This window comes from Crinia signifera, chromosome 6, assembly GCF_055691185.1.
Source record: "Crinia signifera chromosome 6, ASM5569118v1, whole genome shotgun sequence".
Lineage (NCBI taxonomy): Eukaryota > Metazoa > Chordata > Amphibia > Anura > Myobatrachidae > Crinia > Crinia signifera.
Window position 1 is genome coordinate 59481876 of NC_139222.1, and position 24346 is coordinate 59506221.

The following is a 24346-nucleotide window of genomic DNA, read 5'->3' on the forward strand; positions in this document are numbered from 1 at the left end:
CATTCGCTTCATGCTGTAACCACTGTGCATAAAAATTTGGAAACATGGCATACAGTGTATCATTTGGTGTCTAAGTCATGTTTCCCATATTTTCCCTTCCCAGATACAAGCCCGTTTGAGTGTTTGGGGCACTTTTTAGCTAAAATCATCCTAAGGGGCCTAACTGCATATGCTAAAGCCTTCCTTTTTTTGAATGGTGTAGTTGCCCCTGCAACCTCCAAAAATATCAGGACTTACTTCCCCAATAACCTGCTAACTCACCCCTAAAATAAATACTTATTCACGCTATTTTGTTCATTGGACTTATTTCTCATTTGAAATGCCCATTTTTGGGGGGCCATATATGTGCCTCTTTAAAAGGTGATTTCTACGATACCCCACTTTTGCGCGTCGGACCTCAACTTTTCCCGTAAACGCAGAAAAACCGCAATTTTCAGGAGAAACGAGACAGACATCCCCTCCCTCTGCCACCCACCCGCCCAACTGACAGCCAGTCGTTAGACATGCACAGATAGTTCTGAGGGTCTGTCTGTGATGTCATAAAGGGCCTGCTGATCAATGGGCAGCTTTCTGATTGGCTGCTGTATTTGATTGACAGATGGAAGCTGGCAGCTGATTGGCTGTCTAGCCTAAAGTGCTTTACACACCTCCCTGATGGTACCACTGGCTAAGACTCCACCTCAGCTCATTGGGTAATGAAAAATTTAGAACAATTGATGGATGAAAGCAGGCAGGCCGGCCATTTTGGGACGCTCAGTGGACTTGTTTAATGCAATGCACCTTTGTATATTCACATGCATTCACTTCATGCTGTAACCACTGTGCATAAAAATTTGGAAACATGGCATACAGTGTATCATTTGGTGTCTAAGTCATGTTTCCCATATTTTCCCTTCCCAGATACAAGCCCGTTTGAGTGTTTGGGGCACTTTTTAGCTAAAATCATCCTACGGGGCCTAACTGCATATGCTAAAGCCTGCCTATTTTGAATGGTGTAGTGGCCCCTGCAACCTCCAAAAATATCAGGACTTACTTCCCCAATAACCTGCTAACTCACCCCTGAAATACATACTTATTCACCCTATTTTGTTCATTGGACTCATTTCTCATTTGAAATGCCCATTTTTGGGGGGCCAGAAATGTGCGTCTTTAAAAGGTGATTTCTACGATACCCCACTTTTGCGCGTCGGACCTCAACTTTTCCCGTAAACGCAGAAAAACCGCAATTTTCAGGAGAAACGAGACAGACATCCCCTCCCTCTGCCACCCACCCGCCCAACTGACAGCCAGTCGTTAGACATGCACAGATAGTTCTGAGGGTCTGTCTGTGATGTCATAAAGGGCCTGCTGATCAATGGGCAGCTTTCTGATTGGCTGCTGTATTTGATTGACAGATGGAAGCTGGCAGCTGATTGGCTGTCTAGCCTAAAGTGCTTTACACACCTCCCTGATGGTACCACTGGCTAAGATTCCACCTCAGCTCATTGGGTAATGAAAAATATAGAACAATTGATGGATGAAAGCAGGCAGGCCGGCCATTTTGGGACGCTCATTGGACTTGTTTAATGCAATGCACCTTTGTATTTTCACATGCATTCGCTTCATGCTGTAACCACTGTGCATAAAAATTTGGAAACATGGCATACAGTGAATCATTTGGTGTCTAAGTCATGTTTCCCATATTTTCCCTTCCCAGATACAAGCCCGTTTGAGTGTTTGGGGCACTTTTTAGCTAAAATCATCCTACGGGGCCTAACTGCATATGCTAAAGCCTTCCTTTTTTTGAATGGTGTAGTTGCCCCTGCAACCTCCAAAAATATCAGGACTTACTTCCCCAATAACCTGCTAACTCACCCCTAAAATACATACTTATTCACTCTATTTTGTTCATTGGACTTATTTCTCATTTGAAATGCCCATTTTTGGGGGGCAATAAATGTGCGTCTTTAAAAGGTGATTTCTACGATACCCCACTTTTGCGCGTCGGACCTCAACTTTTCCCTTAAACGCAGAAAAACCGCAATTTTCAGGAGAAACGAGACAGACATCCCCTCCCTCTGCCACCCACCCGCCCAACTGAAAGCCAGCCATTAGACATGCACAGATAGTTCTGAGGGTCTGTCTGTGATGTCATAAAGGGCCTGCTGATCAATGGGCAGCTTTCTGATTGGCTGCTGTATTTGATTGACAGATGGAAGCTGGCAGCTGATTGGCTGTCTAGCCTAAACTGCTTTACACACCTCCCTGATGGTACCACTGGCTAAGACTCCACCTCAGCTCATTAGGTAATGAAAAATTTAGAACAATTGATGGATGAAAGCAGGCAGGCCGGCCATTTTGGGACGCTCATTGGACTTGTTTAAAGCAATGCACCTTTGTATTTTCACATGCATTCGCTTCATGCTGTAACCACTGTGCATAAAAATTTGGAAACATGGCATACAGTGTATCATTTGGTGTCTAAGTCATGTTTCCCATGTTTTTCCTTCCCAGATACTAGCCCGTTTCAGTGTTTGGGGCACTTTTTAGCTAAAATCATCCTACGGGGCCTAACTGCATATGCTAAAGCCTGCCTATTTTGAATGGTCTAGTGGCCCCTGCAACCTCCAAAAATATCAGGACTTACTTCCCCAATAACCTGCTAACTCACCCCTGAAATACATACTTATTCACCCTATTTTGTTAATTGGACTCATTTCTCATTTGAATTGCCCATTTTTTGGGTGCCAGAAATGTGCGTCTTTAAAAGGTGATTTCTACGATACCCCACTTTTGCGCGTCGGACCTCAACTTTTCCCGTAAACGCAGAAAAACCGCAATTTTCAGGAGAAACGAGACAGACATCCCCTCCCTCTGCCACCCACCCGCCCAACTGAAAGCCAGCCATTAGACATGCACAGATAGTTCTGAGGGTCTGTCTGTGATGTCATAAAGGGCCTGCTGATCAATGGGCAGCTTTCTGATTGGCTGCTGTATTTGATTGACAGATGGAAGCTGGCAGCTGATTGGCTGTCTAGCCTAAAGTGCTTTACACACCTCCCTGATGGTACCACTGGCTAAGATTCCACCTCAGCTCATTGGGTAATGAAAAATATAGAACAATTGATGGATGAAAGCAGGCAGGCCGGCCATTTTGGGACGCTCATTGGACTTGTTTAATGCAATGCACCTTTGTATTTTCACATGCATTCGCTTCATGCTGTAACCACTGTGCATACAAATTTGGAAACATGGCATACAGTGTATCATTTGGTGTCTAAGTCATGTTTCCCATATTTTCCCTTCCCAGATACAAGCCCGTTTGAGTGTTTGGGGCACTTTTTAGCTAAAATCATCCTACGGGGCCTAACTGCATATGCTAAAGCCTGCCTATTTTGAATGGTGTAGTGGCCTCTGCAACCTCCAAAAATATCAGGACTTACTTCCCCAATAACCTGCTAACTCACCCCTAAAATACATACTTATTCATGCTATTTTGTTCATTGGACTTATTTCTCATTTGAAATGCCCATTTTTGGGGGGCCATAAATGTGTGTCTTTAAAAGGTGATTTCTACGATACCCCACTTTTGCGCGTCGGACCTCAACTTTTCCCGTAAACGCAGAAAAACCGCAATTTTCATGAGAAACGAGACAGACATCCCCTCCCTCTGCCACCCACCCGCCCAACTGATAGCCAGCCATTAGACATGCACAGATAGTTCTGAGGGTCTGTCTGTGATGTCATAATGGGCCCTCTGATCAATGGGCAGCTTTCTGATTGGCTGCTGTATTTGATTGACAGATGGAAGCTGGCAGCTGATTGGCTGTCTAGCCTAAACTGCTTTACACACCTCCCTGATGGTACCACTGGCTAAGACTCCACCTCAGCTCATTGGGTAATGAGAAATTTAGAACAATTGATGGATGAAAGCAGGCAGGCCGGCCATTTTGGGACGCTCATTGGACTTGTTTAATGCAATGCACCTTTGTATTTTCACATGCATTCGCTTCATGCTGTAACCACTGTGCATACAAATTTGGAAACATGGCATACAGTGTATCATTTGGTGTCTAAGTCATGTTTCCCATATTTTCCCTTCCCAGATACAAGCCCGTTTGAGTGTTTGGGGCACTTTTTAGCTAAAATCATCCTACGGGGCCTAACTGCATATGCTAAAGCCTGCCTATTTTGAATGGTGTAGTGGCCTCTGCAACCTCCAAAAATATCAGGACTTACTTCCCCAATAACCTGCTAACTCACCCCTAAAATACATACTTATTCACGCTATTTTGTTCATTGGACTTATTTCTCATTTGAAATGCCCATTTTTGGGGGGCCATAAATGTGCGTCTTTAAAAGGTGATTTCTACGATACCCCACTTTTGCGCGTCGGACCTCAACTTTTCCCGTAAACGCAGAAAAACCGCAATTTTCAGGAGAAACGAGACAGACATCCCCTCCCTCTGCCACCCACCCGCCCAACTGACAGCCAGCCATTAGACATGCACAGATAGTTCTGAGGGTCTGTCTGTGATGTCATAAAGGGCCTGCTGATCAATGGGCAGCTTTCTGATTGGCTGCTGTATTTGATTGACAGATGGAAGCTGGCAGCTGATTGGCTGTCTAGCCTAAAGTGCTTTACACACCTCCCTGATGGTACCACTGGCTAAGACTCCACCTCAGCTCATTGGGTAATGAAAAATTTAGAACAATTGATGGATGAAAGCAGGCAGGCCGGCCATTTTGGGATGCTCAGTGGACTTGTTTAATGCAATGCACCTTTGTATATTCACATGCATTCGCTTCATGCTGTAACCACTGTGCATAAAAATTTGGAAACATGGCATACAGTGTATCATTTGGTGTCTAAGTCATGTTTCCCATATTTTCCCTTCCCAGATACAAGCCCGTTTGAGTGTTTGGGGCACTTTTTAGCTAAAATCATCCTACGGGGCCTAACTGCATATGCTAAAGCCTGCCTATTTTGAATGGTGTAGTGGCCCCTGCAACCTCCAAAAATATCAGGACTTACTTCCCCAATAACCTGCTAACTCACCCCTGAAATACATACTTATTCACCCTATTTTGTTCATTGGACTCATTTCTCATTTGAAATGCCCATTTTTGGGGGGCCAGAAATGTGCGTCTTTAAAAGGTGATTTCTACGATACCCCACTTTTGCGCGTCGGACCTCAACTTTTCCCGTAAACGCAGAAAAACCGCAATTTTCAGGAGAAACGAGACAGACATCCCCTCCCTCTGCCACCCACCCGCCCAACTGACAGCCAGCCGTTAGACATGCACAGATAGTTCTGAGGGTCTGTCTGTGATGTCATAAAGGGCCTGCTGATCAATGGGCAGCTTTCTGATTGGCTGCTGTATTTGATTGACAGATGGAAGCTGGCAGCTGATTGGCTGTCTAGCCTAAACTGCTTTACACACCTCCCTGATGGTACCACTAGGTAAGACTCCACCTCAGCTCATTGGGTAATGAAAAATTTAGAACAATTGATGGATGAAAGCAGGCAGGCCGGCCATTTTGGGACGCTCATTGGACTTGTTTAATGCAATGCACCTTTGTATTTTCACATGTATTCGCTTCATGCTGTAACCACTGTGCATAAAAATTTGGAAACATGGCATACAGTGTATCATTTGGTGTCTAAGTCATGTTTCCCATATTTTCCCTTCCCAGATACTAGCCCGTTTGAGTGTTTGGGGCACTTTTTATCTAAAATCATCCTACAGGGCCTAACTGCATATGCTAAAGCCTGCCTATTTTGAATGGTGTAGTTGCCCCTGCAACCTCCAAAAATATCAGTATTTACTTCCCCAATAACCTGCTAACTCACCCCTGAAATACATACTTATTCACCCTATTTTGTTAATTGGACTCATTTCTCATTTGAATTGCCCATTTTTGGGGGGCCAGAAATGTGCGTCTTTAAAAGTTGATTTCTACGATACCCCAGTTTTGCGCGTCGGACCTCAACTTTTCCCGTAATTGCAGAAAAACCGCAATTTTCAGGAGAAACGAGACAGACATCCCCTCCCTCTGCCACCCACCCGCCCAACTGAAAGCCAGCCATTAGACATGCACAGATAGTTCTGAGGGTCTGTCTGTGATGTCATAAAGGGCCTGCTGATCAATGGGCAGCTTTCTGATTGGCTGCTGTATTTGATTGACAGATGGAAGCTGGCAGCTGATTGGCTGTCTAGCCTAAAGTGCTTTACACACCTCCCTGATGGTACCACTGGCTAAGATTCCACCTCAGCTCATTGGGTAATGAAAAATATAGAACAATTGATGGATGAAAGCAGGCAGGCCGGCCATTTTGGGATGCTCATTGGACTTGTTTAATGCAATGCACCTTTGTATTTTCACATGCATTCGCTTCATGCTGTAACCACTGTGCATAAAAATTTGGAAACATGGCATACAGTGAATCATTTGGTGTCTAAGTCATGTTTCCCATATTTTCCCTTCCCAGATACAAGCCCGTTTGAGTGTTTGGGGCACTTTTTAGCTAAAATCATCCTACGGGGCCTAACTGCATATGCTAAAGCCTTCCTTTTTTTGAATGGTGTAGTTGCCCCTGCAACCTCCAAAAATATCAGGACTTACTTCCCCAATAACCTGCTAACTCACCCCTAAAATACATACTTATTCACTCTATTTTGTTCATTGGACTTATTTCTCATTTGAAATGCCCATTTTTGGGGGGCAATAAATGTGCGTCTTTAAAAGGTGATTTCTACGATACCCCACTTTTGCGCGTCGGACCTCAACTTTTCCCTTAAACGCAGAAAAACCGCAATTTTCAGGAGAAACGAGACAGACATCCCCTCCCTCTGCCACCCACCCGCCCAACTGAAAGCCAGCCATTAGACATGCACAGATAGTTCTGAGGGTCTGTCTGTGATGTCATAAAGGGCCTGCTGATCAATGGGCAGCTTTCTGATTGGCTGCTGTATTTGATTGACAGATGGAAGCTGGCAGCTGATTGGCTGTCTAGCCTAAACTGCTTTACACACCTCCCTGATGGTACCACTGGCTAAGACTCCACCTCAGCTCATTAGGTAATGAAAAATTTAGAACAATTGATGGATGAAAGCAGGCAGGCCGGCCATTTTGGGACGCTCATTGGACTTGTTTAAAGCAATGCACCTTTGTATTTTCACATGCATTCGCTTCATGCTGTAACCACTGTGCATAAAAATTTGGAAACATGGCATACAGTGTATCATTTGGTGTCTAAGTCATGTTTCCCATGTTTTTCCTTCCCAGATACTAGCCCGTTTCAGTGTTTGGGGCACTTTTTAGCTAAAATCATCCTACGGGGCCTAACTGCATATGCTAAAGCCTGCCTATTTTGAATGGTCTAGTGGCCCCTGCAACCTCCAAAAATATCAGGACTTACTTCCCCAATAACCTGCTAACTCACCCCTGAAATACATACTTATTCACCCTATTTTGTTAATTGGACTCATTTCTCATTTGAATTGCCCATTTTTTGGGTGCCAGAAATGTGCGTCTTTAAAAGGTGATTTCTACGATACCCCACTTTTGCGCGTCGGACCTCAACTTTTCCCGTAAACGCAGAAAAACCGCAATTTTCAGGAGAAACGAGACAGACATCCCCTCCCTCTGCCACCCACCCGCCCAACTGAAAGCCAGCCATTAGACATGCACAGATAGTTCTGAGGGTCTGTCTGTGATGTCATAAAGGGCCTGCTGATCAATGGGCAGCTTTCTGATTGGCTGCTGTATTTGATTGACAGATGGAAGCTGGCAGCTGATTGGCTGTCTAGCCTAAAGTGCTTTACACACCTCCCTGATGGTACCACTGGCTAAGATTCCACCTCAGCTCATTGGGTAATGAAAAATATAGAACAATTGATGGATGAAAGCAGGCAGGCCGGCCATTTTGGGACGCTCATTGGACTTGTTTAATGCAATGCACCTTTGTATTTTCACATGCATTCGCTTCATGCTGTAACCACTGTGCATACAAATTTGGAAACATGGCATACAGTGTATCATTTGGTGTCTAAGTCATGTTTCCCATATTTTCCCTTCCCAGATACAAGCCCGTTTGAGTGTTTGGGGCACTTTTTAGCTAAAATCATCCTACGGGGCCTAACTGCATATGCTAAAGCCTGCCTATTTTGAATGGTGTAGTGGCCTCTGCAACCTCCAAAAATATCAGGACTTACTTCCCCAATAACCTGCTAACTCACCCCTAAAATACATACTTATTCATGCTATTTTGTTTATTGGACTTATTTCTCATTTGAAATGCCCATTTTTGGGGGGCCATAAATGTGTGTCTTTAAAAGGTGATTTCTACGATACCCCACTTTTGCGCGTCGGACCTCAACTTTTCCCGTAAACGCAGAAAAACCGCAATTTTCATGAGAAACGAGACAGACATCCCCTCCCTCTGCCACCCACCCGCCCAACTGATAGCCAGCCATTAGACATGCACAGATAGTTCTGAGGGTCTGTCTGTGATGTCATAATGGGCCCTCTGATCAATGGGCAGCTTTCTGATTGGCTGCTGTATTTGATTGACAGATGGAAGCTGGCAGCTGATTGGCTGTCTAGCCTAAACTGCTTTACACACCTCCCTGATGGTACCACTGGCTAAGACTCCACCTCAGCTCATTGGGTAATGAGAAATTTAGAACAATTGATGGATGAAAGCAGGCAGGCCGGCCATTTTGGGACGCTCATTGGACTTGTTTAATGCAATGCACCTTTGTATTTTCACATGCATTCGCTTCATGCTGTAACCACTGTGCATACAAATTTGGAAACATGGCATACAGTGTATCATTTGGTGTCTAAGTCATGTTTCCCATATTTTCCCTTCCCAGATACAAGCCCGTTTGAGTGTTTGGGGCACTTTTTAGCTAAAATCATCCTACGGGGCCTAACTGCATATGCTAAAGCCTGCCTATTTTGAATGGTGTAGTGGCCTCTGCAACCTCCAAAAATATCAGGACTTACTTCCCCAATAACCTGCTAACTCACCCCTAAAATACATACTTATTCATGCTATTTTGTTCATTGGACTTATTTCTCATTTGAAATGCCCATTTTTGGGGGGCCATAAATGTGTGTCTTTAAAAGGTGATTTCTACGATACCCCACTTTTGCGCGTCGGACCTCAACTTTTCCCGTAAACGCAGAAAAACCGCAATTTTCATGAGAAACGAGACAGACATCCCCTCCCTCTGCCACCCACCCGCCCAACTGATAGCCAGCCATTAGACATGCACAGATAGTTCTGAGGGTCTGTCTGTGATGTCATAATGGGCCCTCTGATCAATGGGCAGCTTTCTGATTGGCTGCTGTATTTGATTGACAGATGGAAGCTGGCAGCTGATTGGCTGTCTAGCCTAAACTGCTTTACACACCTCCCTGATGGTACCACTGGCTAAGACTCCACCTCAGCTCATTGGGTAATGAAAAATTTAGAACAATTGATGGATGAAAGCAGGCAGGCCGGCCATTTTGGGACGCTCATTGGACTTGTTTAATGCAATGCACCTTTGTATTTTCACATGCATTCGCTTCATGCTGTAACCACTGTGCATAAAAATTTGGAAACATGGCATACAGTGTATTATTTGGTGTCTAAGTCATATTTCCCATATTTTCCCTTCCCAGATACAAGCCCGTTTGAGTGTTTGGGGCACTTTTTAGCTAAAATCATCCTACGGGGCCTAACTGCATATGCTAAAGCCTTCCTTTTTTTGAATGGTGTAGTTGCCCCTGCAACCTCCAAAAATATCAGGACTTACTTCCCCAATAACCTGCTAACTCACCCCTAAAATACATACTTATTCACGCTATTTTGTTCATTGGACTTATTTCTCATTTGAAATGCCCATTTTTGGGGGGCCAGAAATGTGCGTCTTTAAAAGGTGATTTCTACGATACCCCACTTTTGCGCGTCGGACCTCAACTTTTCCCGTAAACGCAGAAAAAACGCAATTTTCAGGAGAAACTAGACAGACATCCCCTCCCTCTGCCACCCACCCGCCCAACTGACAGCCAGCCATTAGACATGCACAGATAGTTCTGAGGGTCTGTCTGTGATGTCATAAAGGGCCCTCTGATCAATGGGCAGCTTTCTGATTGGCTGCTGTATTTGATTGACAGATGGAAGCTGGCAGCTGATTGGCTGTCTAGCCTAAAGTGCTTTACACACCTCCCTGATGGTACCACTGGCTAAGACTCCACCTCAGCTCATTGGGTAATGAAAAATTTAGAACAATTGATGGATGAAAGCAGGCAGGCCGGCCATTTTGGGACGCTCAGTGGACTTGTTTAATGCAATGCACCTTTGTATATTCACATGCATTCGCTTCATGCTGTAACCACTGTGCATAAAAATTTGGAAACATGGCATACAGTGTATCATTTGGTGTCTAAGTCATGTTTCCCATATTTTCCCTTCCCAGATACAAGCCCGTTTGAGTGTTTGGGACACTTTTTAGCTAAAATCATCCTACAGGGCCTAACTGCATATGCTAAAGCCTGCCTATTTTGAATGGTGTAGTGGCCCCTGCAACCTCCAAAAATATCAGGACTTACTTCCCCAATAACCTGCTAACTCACCCCTGAAATACATACTTATTCACCCTATCTGTTCATTGGACTCATTTCTCATTTGAAATGCCCATTTTTGGGGGGCCAGAAATGTGCGTCTTTAAAAGGTGTTTTCTACGATACCCCACTTTTGCGCGTCAGACCTCAACTTTTCCCGTAAACGCAAAAAACCCGCAATTTTCAGGAGAAACGAGACAGACATCCCCTCCCTCTGCCACCCACCCGCCCAACTGACAGCAAGCCAGTAGACATGCACAGATAGTTCTGAGGGTCTGTCTGTGATGTCATAAAGGGCCTGCTGATCAATGGGCAGCTTTCTGATTGGCTGCTGTATTTGATTGACAGATGGAAGCTGGCAGCTGATTGGCTGTCTAGCCTAAAGTGCTTTACACACCTCCCTGATGGTACCACTGGCTAAGACTCCACCTCAGCTCATTGGGTAATGAAAAATTTAGAACAATTGATGGATGAAAGCAGGCAGGCCGGCCATTTTGGGACGCTCATTGGACTTGTTTAATGCACCTTTGTATTTTCACATGCATTCGCTTCATGCTGTAACCACTGTGCATAAAAATTTGAAAACATGGCATACAGTGTATCTTTTGGTGTCTAAGTCATGTTTCCCATATTTTCCCTTCCCAGATACAAGCCCGTTTGAGTGTTTGGGACACTTTTTAGCTAAAATCATCCTACAGGGCCTAACTGCATATGCTAAAGCCTGCCTATTTTGAATGGTGTAGTGGCCACTGCAACCTCCAAAAATATCAGGACTTACTTCCCCAATAACCTGCTAACTCACCCCTGAAATACATACTTATTCACCCTATTTTGTTCATTGGACTAATTTCTCATTTGAAATGCCCATTTTTGGGGGGCCAGAAATGTGCGTCTTTAAAAGGTGATTTCTACGATACCCCACTTTTGCGCGTCGGATCTCAACTTTTCCCGTAAACGCAGAAAAACCGCAATTTTCAGGAGAAACGAGACAGACATCCCCTCCCTCTGCCACCCACCCGCCCAACTGACAGCCAGCCATTAGACATGCACAGATAGTTCTGAGGGTCTGTCTGTGATGTCATAAAGGGCCTGCTGATCAATGGGCAGCTTTCTGATTGGCTGCTGTATTTGATTGACAGATGGAAGCTGGCAGCTGATTGGCTGTCTAGCCTAAAGTGCTTTACAGACCTCCCTGATGGTACCACTGGCTAAGACTCCACCTCAGCTCATTGGGTAATGAAAAATTTAGAACAATTGATGGATGAAAGCAGGCAGGCCGGCCATTTTGGGACGCTCAGTGGACTTGTTTAATGCAATGCACCTTTGTATATTCACATGCATTCGCTTCATGCTGTAACCACTGTGCATAAAAATTTGGAAACATGGCATACAGTGTATCATTTGGTGTCTAAGTCATGTTTCCCATATTTTCCCTTCCCAGATACAAGCCCGTTTGAGTGTTAGGGGCTCTTTTTAGCTAAAATCATCCTACGGGGCCTAACTGCATATGCTAAAGCCTTCCTTTTTTTGAATGGTGTAGTTGCCCCTGCAACCTCCAAAAATATCAGGACTTATTTCCCCAATAACCTGCTAACTCACCCCTAAAATACATACTTAATCACCCTATTTTGTTCATTGGACTCATTTCTCATTTGAAATGCCCATTTTTGGGGGGCCAGAAATGTGCGTCTTTAAAAGGTGATTTCTACGATACCCCACTTTTGCGCGTCGGACCTCAACTTTTCCCGTAAACGCAGAAAAAACGCAATTTTCAGGAGAAACTAGACAGACATCCCCTCCCTCTGCCACCCACCCGCCCAACTGACAGCCAGCCATTAGACATGCACAGATAGTTCTGAGGGTCTGTCTGTGATGTCATAAAGGGCCCTCTGATCAATGGGCAGCTTTCTGATTGGCTGCTGTATTTGATTGACAGATGGAAGCTGGCAGCTGATTGGCTGTCTAGCCTAAAGTGCTTTACACACCTCCCTGATGGTACCACTGGCTAAGACTCCACCTCAGCTCATTGGGTAATGAAAAATTTAGAACAATTGATGGATGAAAGCAGGCAGGCCGGCCATTTTGGGACGCTCAGTGGACTTGTTTAATGCAATGCACCTTTGTATATTCACATGCATTCGCTTCATGCTGTAACCACTGTGCATAAAAATTTGGAAACATGGCATACAGTGTATCATTTGGTGTCTAAGTCATGTTTCCCATATTTTCCCTTCCCAGATACAAGCCCGTTTGAGTGTTTGGGACACTTTTTAGCTAAAATCATCCTACAGGGCCTAACTGCATATGCTAAAGCCTGCCTATTTTGAATGGTGTAGTGGCCCCTGCAACCTCCAAAAATATCAGGACTTACTTCCCCAATAACCTGCTAACTCACCCCTGAAATACATACTTATTCACCCTATCTGTTCATTGGACTCATTTCTCATTTGAAATGCCCATTTTTGGGGGGCCAGAAATGTGCGTCTTTAAAAGGTGTTTTCTACGATACCCCACTTTTGCGCGTCAGACCTCAACTTTTCCCGTAAACGCAAAAAACCCGCAATTTTCAGGAGAAACGAGACAGACATCCCCTCCCTCTGCCACCCACCCGCCCAACTGACAGCCAGCCAGTAGACATGCACAGATAGTTCTGAGGGTCTGTCTGTGATGTCATAAAGGGCCTGCTGATCAATGGGCAGCTTTCTGATTGGCTGCTGTATTTGATTGACAGATGGAAGCTGGCAGCTGATTGGCTGTCTAGCCTAAAGTGCTTTACACACCTCCCTGATGGTACCACTGGCTAAGACTCCACCTCAGCTCATTGGGTAATGAAAAATTTAGAACAATTGATGGATGAAAGCAGGCAGGCCGGCCATTTTGGGACGCTCATTGGACTTGTTTAATGCACCTTTGTATTTTCACATGCATTCGCTTCATGCTGTAACCACTGTGCATAAAAATTTGAAAACATGGCATACAGTGTATCTTTTGGTGTCTAAGTCATGTTTCCCATATTTTCCCTTCCCAGATACAAGCCCGTTTGAGTGTTTGGGACACTTTTTAGCTAAAATCATCCTACAGGGCCTAACTGCATATGCTAAAGCCTGCCTATTTTGAATGGTGTAGTGGCCACTGCAACCTCCAAAAATATCAGGACTTACTTCCCCAATAACCTGCTAACTCACCCCTGAAATACATACTTATTCACCCTATTTTGTTCATTGGACTAATTTCTCATTTGAAATGCCCATTTTTGGGGGGCCAGAAATGTGCGTCTTTAAAAGGTGTTTTCTACGATACCCCACTTTTGCGCGTCAGACCTCAACTTTTCCCGTAAACGCAAAAAAACCGCAATTTTCAGGAGAAACGAGACAGACATCCCCTCCCTCTGCCACCCACCCGCCCAACTGACAGCCAGCCATTAGACATGCACAGATAGTTCTGAGGGTCTGTCTGTGATGTCATAAAGGGCCTGCTGATCAATGGGCAGCTTTCTGATTGGCTGCTGTATTTGATTGACAGATGGAAGCTGGCAGCTGATTGGCTGTCTAGCCTAAAGTGCTTTACACACTTCCCTGATGGTACCACTGGCTAAGACTCCACCTCAGCTCATTGGGTAATGAAAAATTTAGAACAATTGATGGATGAAAGCAGGCAGGCCGGCCATTTTGGGACGCTCATTGGACTTGTTTAATGCACCTTTGTATTTTCACATGCATTCGCTTCATGCTGTAACCACTGTGCATAAAAATTTGGAAACATGGCATACAGTGTATCATTTGGTGTCTAAGTCATGTTTCCCATATTTTCCCTTCCCAGATACAAGCCCGTTTGAGTGTTTGGGACACTTTTTAGCTAAAATCATCCTACAGGGCCTAACTGCATATGCTAAAGCCTGCCTATTTTGAATGGTGTAGTGGCCACTGCAACCTCCAAAAATATCAGGACTTACTTCCCCAATAACCTGCTAACTCACCCCTGAAATACATACTTATTCACCCTATTTTGTTCATTGGACTAATTTCTCATTTGAAATGCCCATTTTTGGAGAGCCAGAAATGTGCGTCTTTAAAAGGTGATTTCTACGATACCCCACTTTTGCGCGTCGGATCTCAACTTTTCCCGTAAACGCAGAAAAACCGCAATTTTCAGGAGAAACGAGACAGACATCCCCTCCCTCTGCCACCCACCCGCCCAACTGACAGCCAGCCATTAGACATGCACAGATAGTTCTGAGGGTCTGTCTGTGATGTCATAAAGGGCCTGCTGATCAATGGGCAGCTTTCTGATTGGCTGCTGTATTTGATTGACAGATGGAAGCTGGCAGCTGATTGGCTGTCTAGCCTAAAGTGCTTTACACACCTCCCTGAGGATACCACTGGCTAAGACTCCACCTCAGCTCATTGGGTAATGAAAAATTTAGAACAATTGATGGATGAAAGCAGGCAGGCCGGCCATTTTGGGACGCTCAGTGGACTTGTTTAATGCAATGCACCTTTGTATATTCACATGCATTCGCTTCATGCTGTAACCACTGTGCATAAAAATTTGGAAACATGGCATACAGCGTATCATTTGGTGTCTAATTCATGTTTCCCATATTTTCCCTTCCCAGATACAAGCCCGTTTGAGTGTTTGGGGCACTTTTTAGCTAAAATCATCCTACAGGGCCTAACTGCATATGCTAAAGCCTGCCTATTTTGAATGGTGTAGTGGCCCCTGCAACCTCCAAAAATATCAGGACTTACTTCCCCAATAACCTGCTAACTCACCCCTGAAATACATACTTATTCACCATATCTGTTCATTGGACTCATTTCTCATTTGAAATTCCCATTTTTGGGGGGCCAGAAATGTGCGTCTTTAAAAGGTGATTTCTACGATACCCCACTTTTGCGCGTCAGACCTCAACTTTTCCCGTAAACGCAAAAAAAACGCAATTTTCAGGAGAAACGAGACAGATATCCCCTCCCTCTGCCACCCACCCGCCCAACTGACAGTCAGCCATTAGACATGCACAGATAGTTCTGAGGGTCTCTCTGTGATGTCATAAAGGGCCTGCTGATCTATGGGCAGCTTTCTGATTGGCTGCTGTATTTGATTGACAGATGGAAGCTGGCAGCTGATTGGCTGTCTAGCCTAAAGTGCTTTACACACCTCCCTGATGGTACCACTGGCTAAGACTCCACCTCAGCTCATTGGGTAATGAAAAATTTAGAACAATTGATGGATGAAAGCAGGCAGGCCGGCCATTTTGGGACGCTCAGTGGACTTGTTTAATGCAATGCACCTTTGTATATTCACATGCATTCGCTTCATGCTGTAACCACTGTGCATAAAAATTTGGAAACATGGCATACAGCGTATCATTTGGTGTCTAATTCATGTTTCCCATATTTTCCCTTCCCAGATACAAGCCCGTTTGAGTGTTTGGGGCACTTTTTAGCTAAAATCATCCTACAGGGCCTAACTGCATATGCTAAAGCCTGCCTATTTTGAATGGTGTAGTGGCCCCTGCAACCTCCAAAAATATCAGGACTTACTTCCCCAATAACCTGCTAACTCACCCCTGAAATACATACTTATTCACCATATCTGTTCATTGGACTCATTTCTCATTTGAAATTCCCATTTTTGGGGGGCCAGAAATGTGCGTCTTTAAAAGGTGATTTCTACGATACCCCACTTTTGCGCGTCAGACCTCAACTTTTCCCGTAAACGCAAAAAAAACGCAATTTTCAGGAGAAACGAGACAGATATCCCCTCCCTCTGCCACCCACCCGCCCAACTGACAGTCAGCCATTAGACATGCACAGATAGTTCTGAGGGTCTCTCTGTGATGTCATAAAGGGCCTGCTGATCTATGGGCAGCTTTCTGATTGGCTGCTGTATTTGATTGACAGATGGAAGCTGGCAGCTGATTGGCTGTCTAGCCTAAAGTGCTTTACACACCTCCCTGATGGTACCACTGGCTAAGACTCCACCTCAGCTCATTGGGTAATGAAAAATTTAGAACAATTGATGGATGAAAGCAGGCAGGCCGGCCATTTTGGGACGCTCATTGGACTTGTTTAATGCAATGCACCTTTGTATTTTCACATGCATTCGCTTCATGCTGTAACCACTGTGCATAAAAATTTGGAAACATGGCATACAGTGTATCATTTGGTGTCTAAGTCATGTTTCCCATGTTTTTCCTTCCCAGATACTAGCCATTTGAGTGTTTGGGGCACTTTTTAGCTAAAATCATCCTACGGGGCCTAACTGCATATGCTAAAGCCTGCCTATTTTGAATGGTCTAGTGGCCCCTGCAACCTCCAAAAATATCAGGACTTACTTCCCCAATAACCTGCTAACTCACCCCTGAAATACATACTTATTCACCCTATTTTGTTAATTGGACTCATTTCTCATTTAAAATGCCAGTTTTTGGGGGGCCAGAAATGTGCGTCTTTAAAAGGTGATTTCTACGATACCCCACTTTTGCGCGTCGGACCTCAACTTTTCCCGTAAACGCAGAAAAACCGCAATTTTCAGGAGAAACGAGACAGACATCCCCTCCCTCTGCCACCCACCCGCCCAACTGACAGCCAGCCATTAGACATGCACAGATAGTTCTGAGGGTCTGTCTGTGATGTCATAAAGGGCCTGCTGATCAATGGGCAGCTTTCTGATTGGCTGCTGTATTTGCTTGACAGATGGAAGCTGGCAGCTGATTGGCTGTCTAGCCTAAAGTGCTTTACACACCTCCCTGATGGTACCACTGGCTAAGACTCCACCTCAGCTCATTGGGTAATGAAAAATTTAGAACAATTGATGGATGAAAGCAGGCAGGCCGGCCATTTTGGGACGCTCATTGGACTTGTTTAATGCAATGCACCTTTGTATATTCACATGCATTCGCTTCATGCTGTAACCACTGTGCATAAAAATTTGGAAACATGGCATACACTGTATCATTTGGTGTCTAAGTCATGTTTCCCATATTTTCCCTTCCCAGATACAAGCCCGTTTGAGTGTTTGGGACACTTTTTAGCTAAAATCATCCTACAGGGCCTAACTGCATATGCTAAAGCCTGCCTATTTTGAATGGTGTAGTGGCCACTGCAACCTCCAAAAATATCAGGACTTACTTCCCCAATAACCTGCTAACTCACCCCTGAAATACATACTTTTTCACCCTATTTTGTTCATTGGACTAATTTCTCATTTGCAATGCCCATTTTTGGGGAGCCAGAAATGTGCGTCTTTAAAAGGTGATTTCTACGATACCCCACTTTTGCGCGTCGGATCTCAACTTTTCCCGTAAACGCAGAAAAACCTAAATTTTCAGGAGAAACGAGACAGACATCCCCTCCCTCTGCCACCCACCCGCCCAACTGACAGCCAGCCATTAGACATGCACAGATAGTTCTGAGGGTCTGTCTGTGATGTCATAAAGGGCCTGCTGATCAATGGGCAGCTTTCAAATTGGCTGCTGTATTTGATTGACAGATGGAAGCTGGCAGCTGATTGGCTGTCTAGCCTAAAGTGCTTTACACACCTCCCTGATGGTACCACTGGCTAAGACTCCACCTCAGCTCATTGGGTAATGAAAAATTTAGAACAATTGATGGATGAAAGCAGGCAGGCCGGCCATTTTGGGACGCTCATTGGACTGGTTTAATGCAATGCACCTTTGTATATTCACATGCATTCGCTTAATGCTGTAACCACTGTGCATAAAAATTTGGAAACATGGCATACAGTGTATCATTTGGTGTCTAAGTCATGTTTCCCATATTTTCCCTTCCCAGATACAAGCCCGTTTGAGTGTTTGGGGCACTTTTTAGCTAAAATCATCCTACAGGGCCTAACTGCATATGCTAAAGCCTGCCTATTTTGAATGGTGTAGTTGCCCCTGCAACCTCCAAAAATATCAGTATTTAATTCCCCAATAACCTGCTAACTCACCCCTGAAATACATACTTATTCACCCTATTTTGTTAATTGGACTCATTTCTCATTTGAATTGCCCATTTTTTGGGGGCCAGAAATGTGCGTCTTTAAAAGGTGATTTCTACGATACCCCACTTTTGCGCGTCGGACCTCAACTTTTCCCGTAAACGCAGAAAAACCGCAATTTTCAGGAGAAACGAGACAGACATCCCCTCCCTCTGCCACCCACCCGCCCAACTGAAAGCCAGCCATTAGACATGCACAGATAGTTCTGAGGGTCTGTCTGTGATGTCATAAAGGGCCTGCTGATCAATGGGCAGCTTTCTGATTGGCTACTGTATTTGATTGACAGATGGAAGCTGGCAGCTGATTGGCTGTTTAGCCTAAAGTGCTTTACACACCTCCCTGATGGTACCACTGGCTAAGACTCCACCTCAGCTCATTGGGTAATGAAAAATTTAGAACAATTGATGGATGAAAGCAGGCAGGCCGGCCATTTTGGGACGCTCATTGGACTTGTTTAATGCAATGCACCTTTGTATATTCACATGCATTCGCTTCATGCTGTAACCACTGTGCATAAAAATTTGGAAACATGGCATACAGTGTATCATTTGGTGTCTAAGTCATGTTTCCCATATTTTCCCTTTCCAGATACAAGCCCGTTTGAGTGTTTGGGGCACTTTTTAGCTAAAATCATCCTACGGGGCCTAACTGCATATGCTAAAGCCTGCCTATTTTGAATGGTGTAGTGGCCCCTGCAACCTCCAAAAATATCAGGACTTACTTCCCCAATAACCTGCTAACTCACCCCTGAAATACATACTTATTCACCCTATTTTGTTAATTGGACTCATTTCTCATTTGAAATGCCCATTTTTGGGGGGCCAGAAATGTGCGTCTTTAAAAGGTGATTTCTACGATACCCCACTTTTGCGCGTCGGACCTCAACTTTTCCCGTAAACGCAGAAAAACCGCAATTTTCAGGAGAAACGAGACAGACATCCCCTCCCTCTGCCACCCACCCGCCCAACTGACAGCCAGCCATTAGACATGCACAGATAGTTCTGAGGGTCTGTCTGTGATGTCATAAAGGGCCTGCTGATCAATGGGCAGCTTTCTGATTGGCTGCTGTATTTGCTTGACAGATGGAAGCTGGCAGCTGATTGGCTGTCTAGCCTAAAGTGCTTTACACACCTCCCTGATGGTACCACTGGCTAAGACTCCACCTCAGCTCATTGGGTAATGAAAAATTTAGAACAATTGATGGATGAAAGCAGGCAGGCCGGCCATTTTGGGACGCTCATTGGACTTGTTTAATGCAATGCACCTTTGTATATTCACATGCATTCGCTTCATGCTGTAACCACTGTGCATAAAAATTTGGAAACATGGCATACACTGTATCATTTGGTGTCTAAGTCATGTTTCCCATATTTTCCCTTCCCAGATACAAGCCCGTTTGAGTGTTTGGGACACTTTTTAGCTAAAATCATCCTACAGGGCCTAACTGCATATGCTAAAGCCTGCCTATTTTGAATGGTGTAGTGGCCACTGCAACCTCCAAAAATATCAGGACTTACTTCCCCAATAACCTGCTAACTCACCCCTGAAATACATACTTATTCACCCTATTTTGTTCATTGGACTAATTTCTCATTTGCAATGCCCATTTTTGGGGAGCCAGAAATGTGCGTCTTTAAAAGGTGATTTCTACGATACCCCACTTTTGCGCGTCGGATCTCAACTTTTCCCGTAAACGCAGAAAAACCTAAATTTTCAGGAGAAACGAGACAGACATCCCCTCCCTCTGCCACCCACCCGCCCAACTGACAGCCAGCCATTAGACATGCACAGATAGTTCTGAGGGTCTGTCTGTGATGTCATAAAGGGCCTGCTGATCAATGGGCAGCTTTCAAATTGGCTGCTGTATTTGATTGACAGATGGAAGCTGGCAGCTGATTGGCTGTCTAGCCTAAAGTGCTTTACACACCTCCCTGATGGTACCACTGGCTAAGACTCCACCTCAGCTCATTGGGTAATGAAAAATTTAGAACAATTGATGGATGAAAGCAGGCAGGCCGGCCATTTTGGGACGCTCATTGGACTTGTTTAATGCAATGCACCTTTGTATATTCACATGCATTCGCTTAATGCTGTAACCACTGTGCATAAAAATTTGGAAACATGGCATACAGTGTATCATTTGGTGTCTAAGTCATGTTTCCCATATTTTCCCTTTCCAGATACAAGCCCGTTTGAGTGTTTGGGGCACTTTTTAGCTAAAATCATCCTACGGGGCCTAACTGCATATGCTAAAGCCTGCCTATTTTGAATGGTGTAGTGGCCCCTGCAACCTCCAAAAATATCAGGACTTACTTCCCCAATAACCTGCTAACTCACCCCTGAAATACATACTTATTCACCCTATTTTGTTAATTGGACTCATTTCTCATTTGAAATGCCCATTTTTGGGGGGCCAGAAATGTGCGTCTTTAAAAGGTGATTTCTACGATACCCCACTTTTGCGCGTCGGACCTCAACTTTTCCCGTAAACGCAGAAAAACCGCAATTTTCAGGAGAAACGAGACAGACATCCCCTCCCTCTGCCACCCACCCGCCCAACTGACAGCCAGCCATTAGACATGCACAGATAGTTCTGAGGGTCTGTCTGTGATGTCATAAAGGGCCTGCTGATCAATGGGCAGCTTTCTGATTGGCTGCTGTATTTGATTGACAGATGGAAGCTGGCAGCTGATTGGCTGTCTAGCCTAAAGTGCTTTACACACCTCCCTGATGGTACCACTGGCTAAGACTCCACCTCAGCTCATTGGGTAATGAAAAATTTAGAACAATTGATGGATGAAAGCAGGCAGGCCGGCCATTTTGGGACGCTCATTGGACTTGTTTAATGCAATGCACCTTTGTATATTCACATGCATTCGCTTAATGCTGTAACCACTGTGCATAAAAATTTGGAAACATGGCATACAGTGTATCATTTGGTGTCTAAGTCATGTTTTCCATGTTTTTCCTTCCCAGATACTAGCCCGTTTGAGTGTTTGGGGCACTTTTTAGCTAAAATCATCCTACAGGGCCTAACTGCATATGCTAAAGCCTGCCTATTTTGAATGGTGTAGTGGCCCCTGCAACCTCCAAAAATATCAGGACTTACTTCCCCAATAACCTGCTAACTCACCCCTGAAATACATACGTATTCACCCTATTTTGTTCATTGGACTCATTTCTCATTTGAAATGCCCATTTTTGGGGAGCCAGAAATGTGCGTCTTTAAAAGTTGATTTCTACGATACCCCACTTTTGCGCGTCGGACCTCAACTTTTCCCATAAACGCAGAAAAACCGCAATTTTCAGGAGAAACGAGACAGACATCCCCTCCCTCTGCCACCCACCCGCCCAACTGACAGCCAGCCATTAGACATGCACAGATAGTTCTGAGGGTCTGTCTGTGATGTCATAAAGGGCCTGCTGATCAATGGGCAGCTTTCTGATTGGCTGCTGTATTTGCTTGACAGATGGAAGCTGGCAGCTGATTGGCTGTCTAGCCTAAAGTGCTTTACACACCTCCCTGATGGTACCACTGGCTAAAGCTGGGTACACATATGTACAATTTCATTTTTCTTGCGACCGTTCGATCGACCGAATTCACGTTCGGCCGTCCGAAACATACGACCGATCTGCGCGTACACATATGTACAATTTTACTTGCGACGTCCGATGTACTCCCGTCCAAACAATCGCAAGAAAAAGATTGTACCACCGTACACACTCTCCCGTTCTGGCTATTCACACGATAAAAATGTACACAACATTATCATAATGGGCTGGATTAAAAGAGCATACCAAAACGAGGCGTGATCACGGAACAAAGAATCGTTCGTGTAGTACAGTGAATAGAGCCGTGACTATTCAGATCATTGCTAGCTGTACTGGATATACGTACGTACGTTCGTTCGTCTATCGGTGCATTTGGGCCTTTTTAATTATGAGCTTGAGGAGAAGGAAGGCTCGTGCGTGCATTTTGGCTGCTATGGCCATTAGATTGCGGGCTATTAAAAAAAGAAAAAGGACCAAGAATCGGAGCTGCTGGACCAGAGACTGGCTTCTGAGGAGAGACACCTTCTCCCACATGCCATTGCTACAGGAGATACGGGAGAACAATCCTGATGATTTCAGGAATTATCTCCGTATGGATGACGCTACCTTCATGGAGCTGCTGACACTGGTTACCCCTTTAATAGAGAGAGAGGACACCTATTTCAGGAGGCCTATTTCTGCAGAGCAGAGACTGGTGGCAACGCTGCGTTACCTGGCAACAGGCAGGACCCTTGCCGACCTGAGATTCACCACCGCAATATCATCTCAAGCGCTGGGGTTGATAATACCAGACACCTGTGATGCCATCGTCCAAGTTCTACAGGACAAATACATGAAGGTAAATATGGAAATTACGTACATGTCCCCCATATGTATAGCTGTGCACATACCTGTACCCTATATGTATATCTTTACAATGCCTGTTGATTTAATCTTTTACACCAGTGGGTGGGGGGTCATTTTGATAAGGCGGGTAATAGCTTTGAGGCTGCAATGGGGGAGGGCTGATGGGTCTAAAATCAACCCAACAGATTATTAATACGCATATACTTTTATATTGCAGTTTCCATCGACCAAGGAGGAGTGGCAAAATATTGCACGTGATTTCCGTGATCTTTGGAATTTCCCTAATTGTGGTGGAGCTATCGATGGCAAACACGTCAGGATCATGCCCCCTGCAAAGAGTGGATCTTTTTATTATAATTATAAGGGGTTCTTCAGCATTGTTCTAATGGCCATCGCTAATGCCCGATACGAGTTTGTATTTGTGGACATTGGGAAAAATGGTAGAGTTTCAGATGGAGGAGCCCTGGAGAATACCTTTTTCCACGACCAACTGAAAAAAAATGAACTGAATCTGCCAGAGCGGACTGAAAATGAGCATGGTTTGAACTTTGTTTTTGTGGCGGATGAGGCCTTTGCATTGCACCCTAATGTCCTTAAACCCTACCCACAAAGGGCACTGAACAGGGAACAACGCATTTTTAACTATCGCCTGTCACGTGCCAGGCGAGTGGTTGAAAATGCGTTTGGGATTCTAAGTAATAAATTCAGAATTTTTCACAGTCCCATCAATCTGCGCCTAGATAAGATTGACAAAGTGGTGCTGGCCTGTTGTGTGCTGCACAACTACATGCGCAGAAAAGCGGTGCACACACAACAACTGGGGGCTACAGTGGACGAGAGCCAAGTTGTTGACGAGCCTATTGGTCTGACAGCTTTGGCAACTAATTTAAACACCAGAAATGCATCAACGCAAGCAAAGTTGTCAAGAGACGAGTACTTGAATTATTTCAATGGTGTTGGGGCTGTGGAGTGGCAGAATGACATGATCGCTTAAAAATGTACCTTTTTGTCATTGTAAATATATTGTTTTTTGGTGTGTAATAATCAATATTTTGCCAATAAAATTTGTATACTCACAGTTCCGCACAAGTTGTCCTCTGCGTCTTCTTGCAGCAAGGAGGGGGAGGTGGAGGCCGAATCACGGCAAGTGAGTGGTAGTACTCAGGTGCCAGGCATTCCTGGAGGGCACAATGCCACGGCACCTGGAGTGCAGACTGTACCCAGTACTGGTGTTTATGTACTAGCAAGTAGTTGCTCCACCACACCTATTTCTATGCCAATTTCTCCTGGTACTTTTGTACAGTCTCCAGGAGCAATACATGAAGGTAAATATTGAAACAACAT